Raw genomic sequence first — 9,339 nt, 5'->3', positions numbered from 1 at the left:
GAAGCGAGCTCTCATGGAATCCTTCATTTGTGTCCAAGTTGTGATGGGTGGTTCGCCTCTCGCTTGTCGTCACTCGATCACTTGTTCTCACCAAATTAGGACATAGTCTTGAAACTCGAGGGAGGCCATGACGATCTTCATTTCCGCATCATAGTTGTGAAGACGAAATATCTTGTCGACTTTCAATGCCCATGATAGATATTCTTCGAGATTATTGCTTCCAGAGAACTTGGGCATGGTGAACTTGAGCTTGCCATAGCGGTGTTCTTCATCATATTGGCGGTTTTGATGTCGCTCTTGGCGTGGGTGGGGGTCTTCAAGCAATCGTTCCACTTGATGACGCTCTTTGCATGAAGGAGGGTCTTCAAGCACTCGTTCTGCTTGATGTCGCTCTTGGCGTGAAGGAGGACGAGGCATATGTGCTTGGTTTCGTGTTTATTGTCGCTCTTCATGTTGGACGGCTTCTCCCTGTCGTGCTTGGAGAAGTTCTTCCTCTTACTCACGTACTAGGTGGCTGCGTGCGGCAACGGCTCTAGTGGACTCACGGAGTGCTTGTTGAGCCACTTGAGCTTGTTCTTCATGACTTTGTTGCTCTTGCCAGAGTGCATCGCTGTCTTAAGATGGTTGACGTGGACGATGTGGTGGGAGTTGCTCTTGATCCTTGGCGTCTTGTGCTTGGCGTCTCGCCCTTTCACGTGCTCGGACTCGGTCTTGCAAACCATTGCCATGGAATGGATTTTCTTAAGCTTGGTGATCTTGAATATCGCCGCGACGAGGAAAACGAGCTCGAGGAGGACTCACATCGGAAGAAGAGTATGACGACAAGTGGCGACTTGAGTGGCGCCGTCTTGGTGAAGAGGCTGAGGAAGACTCACGGCTCACGATCATGTTGCGGAATTCTTCCATTTGCTTGGAGAGCTTGGCGTCTAGTTAGTCATGGTTCCTTGCTTCCAATTGACGAAGGTCGGTGGCGAGTTGCTCAATGCAATCACCCAAAGCTTCACTTTCTTGATGTAGGGCTCGTTGAGCAATGAAGAAGTGATTTTTGGTGACGTAGTCATGTTCATCATCTTGACCCTTGAAGAGTGGGTTCGCTAAAGAAGTTGGCCTATCCACCATAACCAAGTGTAGGTGAGTAGGAAAATGAGAGAAAAATACCAAAGTTACAATTTCCAAAGATTGTGGATGTATCGAGTATCGCTCAATGTAATGCTATAATAGTAGAATTGGTATCGGGTTTTTTCTCACACCTACACAATTAAAGCTTATGGAGGAGCTTGGTTAGGATGAGCGGCACAAAATTTCAAGCAAATGTTAGTCAAGATATCGATAAGGTTGATAAGGTTCACAAAATTGCAAGTAAAGCAAATAGATCAAACCCAAGTATATCACTAGGAACACACACACAGAAGATAGATGGGATCTGCACAACCAAGGAGTGAGCTCAAAATGTGTAACCACAGAAAATGCTCTTGTTGTACGGATGCTAGAGAGGCACTAGCTCGATTGCCAAATGGGCTAGATACGCTTGTGCACCAACCTATGAGAGAAACGTGTCGTCTTCAATCCTAAGTATCCTATGTATGTAATGACCAAGATGATGTAGCTATGCAAAATGGCTCGACGCTATTACCTACAAGCTCTTTGTTTCTTCTCTTTTGCATAGAAGCTTTTTTTGACTATGCCATGATGCTTGATTTGCGAGCCAAAATATGAGACAAATATGTAATATATGCATGGCAGAGACTTATGGCACAATGATGATAGCAAGATAATTTGCATGCTAAATGTAGCTATGCGGAGTAACCGTATCACTAAGGTGCACAAAGAGCGTGGCCCGGCAATTCTCAACTCCTAGTCTTGATAGGTAAGTGACGCAAAATGGCTCGGGTTATCGAGGCAAAGGCAAGGAAATGTACTAAGTGTCCTTGAGGTTACCGTACTTACTTATGGTTGGTATGAGGATGAAGTGGGCATTGTCGATGTCGAGGCTGATGCGATGATGAATAGCGGTGTCGTCGAAGTCAAACCATTCCTAAGTAGCTGAAACACCTTAGGAAACAGAGACCGCAACTCAAAATCGGTCAAATGCGGAAGTTGGATGTTTTTATGGTGAAAATTTTGATGTAGGAAAAAGCTGGTGGTAATGATCTAAGTGGATGGGGATGTCAAGAGCTACAAAACAAGCTAAAGAACACGAAAAACGGATTTCGTGGTGAAACTTATGATGAAAACGGAGTTAGGCTTGGGCTCAAACTAGGGGGTGTGGGCGCCTGGTGGTTCGGGGTGCGGGTGCCCGTGGTGGTCAGGGAAAACTTGCCCGGGGGTGTGGGCACCCAGGGGTTCGGGGTGCGGGTTCCCGGGGGTGGACAATTCGGGCGGAATTTTTTTAGAAGAGGCCAAATTCGATGGATTTCATGGTGGGAAGAGTGGGGATAGTTGGGGAAAGACTAGATCCACTTGCCAAACAACAAATCCATGGACCAAAACAAGAAAATCTCACAAATTGCAAGAAAAATTTTTGGGGCTATTTTTGTGGGAACTTTCAAATTCGCATAAAACAACGAAATTAGGCTAGCAAATGTGCAGTAGTGACTCCAATATGTTGTAGGGTGAAACCCTAAGGGAGATCTTTTCGCACTTGGAGGGGGTAAAAGGGATGAACTCACAAGAACACAAGGGGCAAATCACTCAAACAAACCCAATTACACATCCACTAGAGTTGCACATATGAGATCCACAAGCTTACAAGAATAATTCAAGGAAAATAGCACTAGGGTAAAAGTTCTTCCCACTCCAAAGGAGGTGAGGTCTTGGTGATGGTCTTCTCCTAGAGGAGGCCTTGATAATCCACTATGATTCTTCCCTAGAGGGGTCTTGATCTCCAAGAGGAGGCGAAGATGAGCAAAGCTCTCTCAATGTCTATCCAATACTTTGCTGACCCTGGAAATAAGCTAGATGTGGAGTACTTATAGGCTAGGGACGAAATGAGAGGAAAATGGGGGTACAAGGGTCTTTAACCCGATATGCGCGCATGCATGAGTTGGAAGGTTCGGGCACCCGGGGGGTCATTGGGAGAAGGAGGGCGGGGCACCCGGGGTTGGAGTCCGGGTACCTGGGGCGTCCAGGGGGCCGCGCCCTCGGCGGCTGTATGGGGGCGGGTAGCGGGAGGCTGAGGGCTCGGGCACACAGGGCGGGCAGAGGGCCTCGCCGAGGTAGCAGCCGAGCACCCAGGGGCGAAAGTGGTCGGGCACCCGGGGCGGAAAGGAAGGTGGTCAGTTGGAGGCTGGGAGACCGGGCACCCGGGGCTGTAGATGTTCGGGCACCCGGGGTACTCCGGTACCTCCGCATCTTCGTGCTCCGCATGTCCTTCTTCTTTCTCCTCCTCCATGGGTGCCTGGGTCTCCCTCCTAGCTTCTTCTTGGACTTCTCCTTGGTACCTAATAATGCATAGAGTTTCCAGTTGAGGTAGAATCCAACTCTCATGTGAATCCAATGAAACTCGAAGAGGAAAGTGTTAACCTCGGTTTTGATGGCACGTGCGCGAGCTCTTGTCATTGGTCCTCCGCGAGGTGCTTGATGAGTTGTAGTAGAGTCCATGGGGATGATGCAGGGATGCTCCGCATCACATTCTTTATGGGCAAGATGGCCAAGACCCCATTTTTCGGAACAATTGAGTGGGCTATTGACTTATTGGAAATAATACATACTGATGTATGAGGTCCGTTGAGTGTTGCAGCATGCGGTGGATATCGTTATTTTCTTACCTTCATAGATGATTTGAGTATATATGGGTATATGTACTTAATGGAACACAAGTCTGAAATATTTGAAAAGTTCAAAGATTTTCAGAGTGAAGTAGAGAATCATCATAACAAGAAAACTAAATTTCTACGATGTGATCGTGGAGGTGAATATTTGAGTTACGAGCTTGGCGCTCATTTAGACAATGTGGAATTGTTTCAGAACTCAAGCCACCTGGAACACCACAGCGTAATGGTGTGTCCTAATATCATAACCGTACTTTAATGGATATGATGTCTCTTACCGATTTGCCGCTATCATTTTGCTGTTATGCATTAGAGACAACCACATTCACTTTAAATAGGGCACCATCTAAATCCGTTGAGATGAAACCCGTATGAATTATGGTTTGGCAAGAAATCTAAGTTGTCGCTTCTTAAATTTTGGGGATGCGACGTTTATGTCAAGAGGTTTCAGCCTGATAAGCTCGAACCCAATGTAACACCCCGGATGTAACTTGCCATATTTGTAACTCCGACTCTTGCCTTTTCCGGCTATGTGTTATGATTTTCCCTCCGTTGTCGGGTTTTGTTTTTCGTTTTGCATTTTGTCATGTCATGCATTACCATATCTTGTCATCATGTGCATTGCTTTTGCATACGTGTTCGTCTCATGCATCCGAGCATTTTCCCCGTTGTCCGTTTTCCAATCCGGCGCTCCTATCTCCTCCAGTGCACCCCTCTTGTTTTCTTTCGTGTGCGGGTGTCAAACTTTCTCGGTATGGACCGAGGCTTGTCAAGTGGCCTTATTACACCACCCAGAGACTACCGGTCAAGTTTCGTTCCATTTGGAGGTCGTTTGGTACTCCAACGGTTAACCGGGCATCCGTAAAGTCCATTTGAGTGTCCAGCAAAAATCCTCTCTAAAACCAGCCCAAAACCCACCAAACTCTCTTCCATGCTCTAGGTCGTTCGATCACGATCGTGTGGGCGAAAACCGCACCTTATTTGGAGCCTCCTAGCTCCCTCTACCTATAAATATGTGGGCATCCCGAAACATTTGCAGACGAAACCCTAGTTCGTTTTCCCCTCGCGCCGCCGGACGTGTCCGCCTCCGGCCGGACGCGTCCACTCCGCCCGCCGCCGCCACGTGTCGCGCTGCCGCCGCCGTCGCCGCCGTGGCCCGCCGGCCCTCCCGGCCCGCACCGCCGCGCCTCCGCCCGCCGGCGCCGCCCGACGCGCCGCCGCCTCCCGCGCCCGCCGGCCGCCGCCGCGCTCGGCGCCCTCCGCCGCCGCCCGGCCTGCTGTGCCCCGCCGCCGCGGCCGCGCCGCCCCCGCCGCCGGCGACCTCGCCTCCGGCCTCCTCTCCTCTCCGGCCGCCCGCCTCCTCTTCTCTCCCGCCGGCGACGAGCACGAGCTCCCTCGAGCTCTCTGCCTCGATCCGATCTGGAGATGTGAGCATTCACTTTTCCCCCCGAGCCCCTCAAATTTCCTAAGTTTTTTGCATTTTGTTATTATGTGCACTTGTTCGTGATGCCATAACTTCGTGCATGTAGCTCCGATTCACGCGTGTAATATGTCAAATTGTTCGTCTCGTGATGCTCTTCATTTTGTTCAATTGCACCATGTTCATTAGAGGTTATCTTGATGCCCAAATCTCTGTTGGAAGAGGGCTAGTTGCTGTAATTCTCTGGTTCTTATCAGAACTTGGAGATTTGTCATTTTTGTATCTTTAAATCTGTGCATCTTTTGGGCATGAGCTCTACATGTGTTTTGAAGTATGCCATGCCATCTTTCCAGTGGTATAGTCCATGTATTTTTGTGATCTCTGTGGTGACTAGCACAAGCATGCAAAGTAGGCTCCGTAATATTTCTGATTTCAGGGACTTAGTGATTTCTCTAAGTCTTTGTCTGCTGTAATTTTGTTGCCATGTAAACTTGATGCTACAGAGAGATCCATGCATATTTTGGAGATGTTCAGTAAGGATGTTTTGTAGCTATAGTTATAATTGATCCATTCCTGCAATTTTTTTCAATTATGGAGTGCCATAGCATGACTCAATCTTGCTCTACGTTTGCTATAAAATATTTCTGGCAGATTCTTAACATGATATTCAATTTTGCCAAGCTTATTGTAGTTGATCCATACATGCTATGCAATTGTTCTTGCCATGGATAGCTTCATAAACATTCCATATTGCTGTAGGTGTGCTTTGTTTGTCATGCATTGCTCTGTAGTGAGAGCATCAAGCTCACAAAGAGACCTATATATTATTATTTCTGCCATGCTCTGTTTTCTGCCAAGTCTGAAACCTGATAACGAAACTTGCTATGTTTACATGCTTGCCATCATATCTTCTGGTCCCTTTTGGCTTATGGTCAGTAAGGGACTTTTGTCATGTGCATTTAGTAGAACACTGCGATGCCTTGTGTTGCTATGTTAAGTTCCTGTAGCATGTTGATTTCGTGCTCTGAACATTGCTACCTGATCCTGTTTTCTGCCATGTCCAGTTTTTCACTAAGTCTGTGATCCTGTTATCTTTTGCACTTTTGCCATGCTTGTTTGAGCCAGATATGTTGTGATCTATCCATAGCTCAGTGTTCATCGTTTGTCAAGCATCTCCTGTAGGTTACTTCCATGTGCTTTGTTGCTACGTTGGGGTGCTTTAGCTTTGTTACTTGTTGCATTTTAAGTGCTATCATGCTGTTAATCGCAGATTCGTGTCATCCTTGTTTTGCTTGCCATTTGCAAACCGTGCATCCGATTCCGGTGATCTTTATATCGATTTCGACCGAAATCATCTCATCTTTCCAGTGGCATGCTTGGTTTGCCAAGTTACTGCCATGTTCATCATTTTTCCTTCCGGAGCACGCATATGCATCGCACATCATATCTTGCATATCATACATGTTTTGCATCATGTTGCCCTTGCATTTCTCGTTGTTGATTGTGGTTCCGTTTGTTTGTGTTCTTGTCTTGGGTAGAGCCGGGAGACGAGTTCGTGAACGAGGAACCTGTTGAGTACGCTTACGAGGATCAAGCGTTCGACAACTCTGAGAACCTTGCAGGCAAGATGACCACCCCTCGAAATCACTTCTATCTTTGCTTTGCTAGTTGTTCGCTCTATTGCCATGCTCGCTACCTATCACTTGCTATATCATGTCTCCCATTTTGCCATGTCAGCCTCTAACCACCTTTTCCTAGCAAACCGTTGTTTGGCTATGTTACCGCTTTTGCTCAGCCCCTCTTATAGCGTTGCTAGTTGCAGGTGAAGTTGAAGTTTGTTCCATGTTGGAACATGGATATGTTGGGATATCACAATATCTCTTATTTAATTAATGCATCTATATATATTTTGGTAAAGGGTGGAAGGCTCGGCCTTATGCCTGGTGTTTTGTTCCACTCTTGCCGCCCTAGTTACTGATATACCGGGATTATGTTCCTTGAGTTTGCGTTCCTTACGCGGTCGGGTGATTTATGGGACCCCCTTGACAGTTCGCCTTGAATAAAACGCCTCCAGCAAGGTCCAACTTTGGTTTTACTATTTGCCGCCTAAGCCTTTTCCCCCGGGTTTTCGCGAGCCTGAGGGTCATCTTATTTTAACCCCCCCCCCTGGGCCAGTGCTCCTTCGAGTGTTGGTCCGAACCGAGCAGCCTGCGGGGCCACCTCGGGGAAACTCGAGGTCTGGTTTTACTCGTAGCTTGACTTATCCGGTGTGCCCTGAGAACGAGATATGTGCAGCTCCTATCGGGATTTGTCGGCACATTCGGGCGGCTTTGCTGGTCTTGTTTTACCATTGTCGAGATGTCTTGTAAATCAGGATTCCGAGACTGATCGGGTCTTTCCGGGAGAAGGTTTATCCTTCGTTGACCGTGAGAGCTTATGATGGGCTAAGTTGGGACACCCCTGCAGGGTATTATCTTTTGAAAGCCGTGCCCGCGGTTATGAGGCAGATGGGAATTTGTTAATGTCCGATTATAGAGAACTTGTCACTTGACCCATTTAAAATACATCAACTGCGTGTGTAGCCGTGATGGTCTCTTCTCGGCGGAGTCCGGGAAGTGAACACGGTCTGAGTTATGTATGACGTAAGTAGGTGTTCAGGATCACTTCTTGGTCATTGCTAGATGACGGCCGTTCCTTTGCTTCTCTTCTCGCTCTCTTTTGCGCAAGTTAGCCACCATATATGCTTTTGCCGCTGCAGCTCCACCTTATTACACCTCCCTTTCCTATAAGCTTAAATAGTCTTGATCTCGCGGGTGTGAGATTGCTGAGTCCCCGTGACTCACGGATTCTACCAAAACAGTTGCAGGTGCCGACGATGCCAGTGCAGATGATGGGGTCGATCTCAAGTGGGAGTTCGACGAGGAACGTGGTCGTTACTATGTGTCTTTTCCTGATGATCAGTAGTGGAGCCCAGTTGGGACGATCGGGGATCTAGCATTTGGGGTTGTCTTATTTTCATCTGGTTTTTGACCGTAGTCGGTCTATATGTTTGTATTTTGGATGATGTATGATATTTATTTATGTATTGTGTGAAGTGGCGATTGTAAGCCAACTCTTTATCCCATTCTTGTTCATTACATGGGATTGTGTGAAGATGACCCTTCTTGCGACAAAACCACTATGCGGTTATGCCTCTAAGTCGTGCCTCGACACGTGGGAGATATAGCCGCATCGTGGGCGTTACACCCAAAGCGGAGAAATGCGTCTTCATAGGATACCCTAAAGAGACCATTGGGTATACCTTCTATCACAGATCCGAGGGCAAGATTTTTGTTGCTAAGAATGGGTCATTACTAGAGAAGGAGTTTCTCTCGAAAGAATGGTGTGGGTGGAAAGTAGAACTTGATGAGGTAATCATACCTTCTCACGAACGGGAGAGTAGCACATCACAGAAAGCAGTTCCCGTGATGCCTACACCAACCAGAGAGGAAGGTAATTATGATGATCATGAAGCTTCAGATCAAGTTACTACCAAACTTCGTAGGTTGACCAAGACACGTTCTGCACCAGAGTGGTATGGTAATCCCATCCTGGAAGTCATGCTGTTAGACAATGGCGAACCTATGAACTATGAAGAACCAACGATGAGCCCAGATTCTGACAAATGGCTTTATGCCATGAAATCCGAGATAGGATTCATGTATAAGAAGAAAGTATGGACTTTAGTAGACTTGCCCGATGACCAGCAGGCCATTGAGAATAAATGGATCTTTAAGAAGAAGACAGACGTTGATGGTAATATCACCGTTTATAAAGCTCGACTTGCAGCAAAAGGTTTTTGAAAAAATCAAGGAGTTGACTACGATGGGACCTTCTCACCCGTAGCGATCCTTAAGTCTGTTAGAATTATGTTAGCAATTGCCGCATACTATGATTATGAAATCTGGCAGATGGACGTCAAAACATTGTTCCTTAACTAGTTCCTGAAGGAAGAGTTGTATATAATGCAACCGGAAGGTTTTGTCGTTCCTAAGGATGCTAACAAGGTATGCAAGCTCGGGCGATCCATCTATGGACCGGTGTAAGCATCTCGGACTTGGAATATACGCTTTGATGAGGTGATCAAAGCTTTTGGGTTTATACGAAGTT

The sequence above is a fragment of the Aegilops tauschii genome, chromosome 6 (assembly GCF_002575655.3).
Source record: "Aegilops tauschii subsp. strangulata cultivar AL8/78 chromosome 6, Aet v6.0, whole genome shotgun sequence".
Classification (NCBI taxonomy): Eukaryota; Viridiplantae; Streptophyta; class Magnoliopsida; order Poales; family Poaceae; genus Aegilops; species Aegilops tauschii.
Note: the sequence above shows the minus strand (reverse complement) of the source record.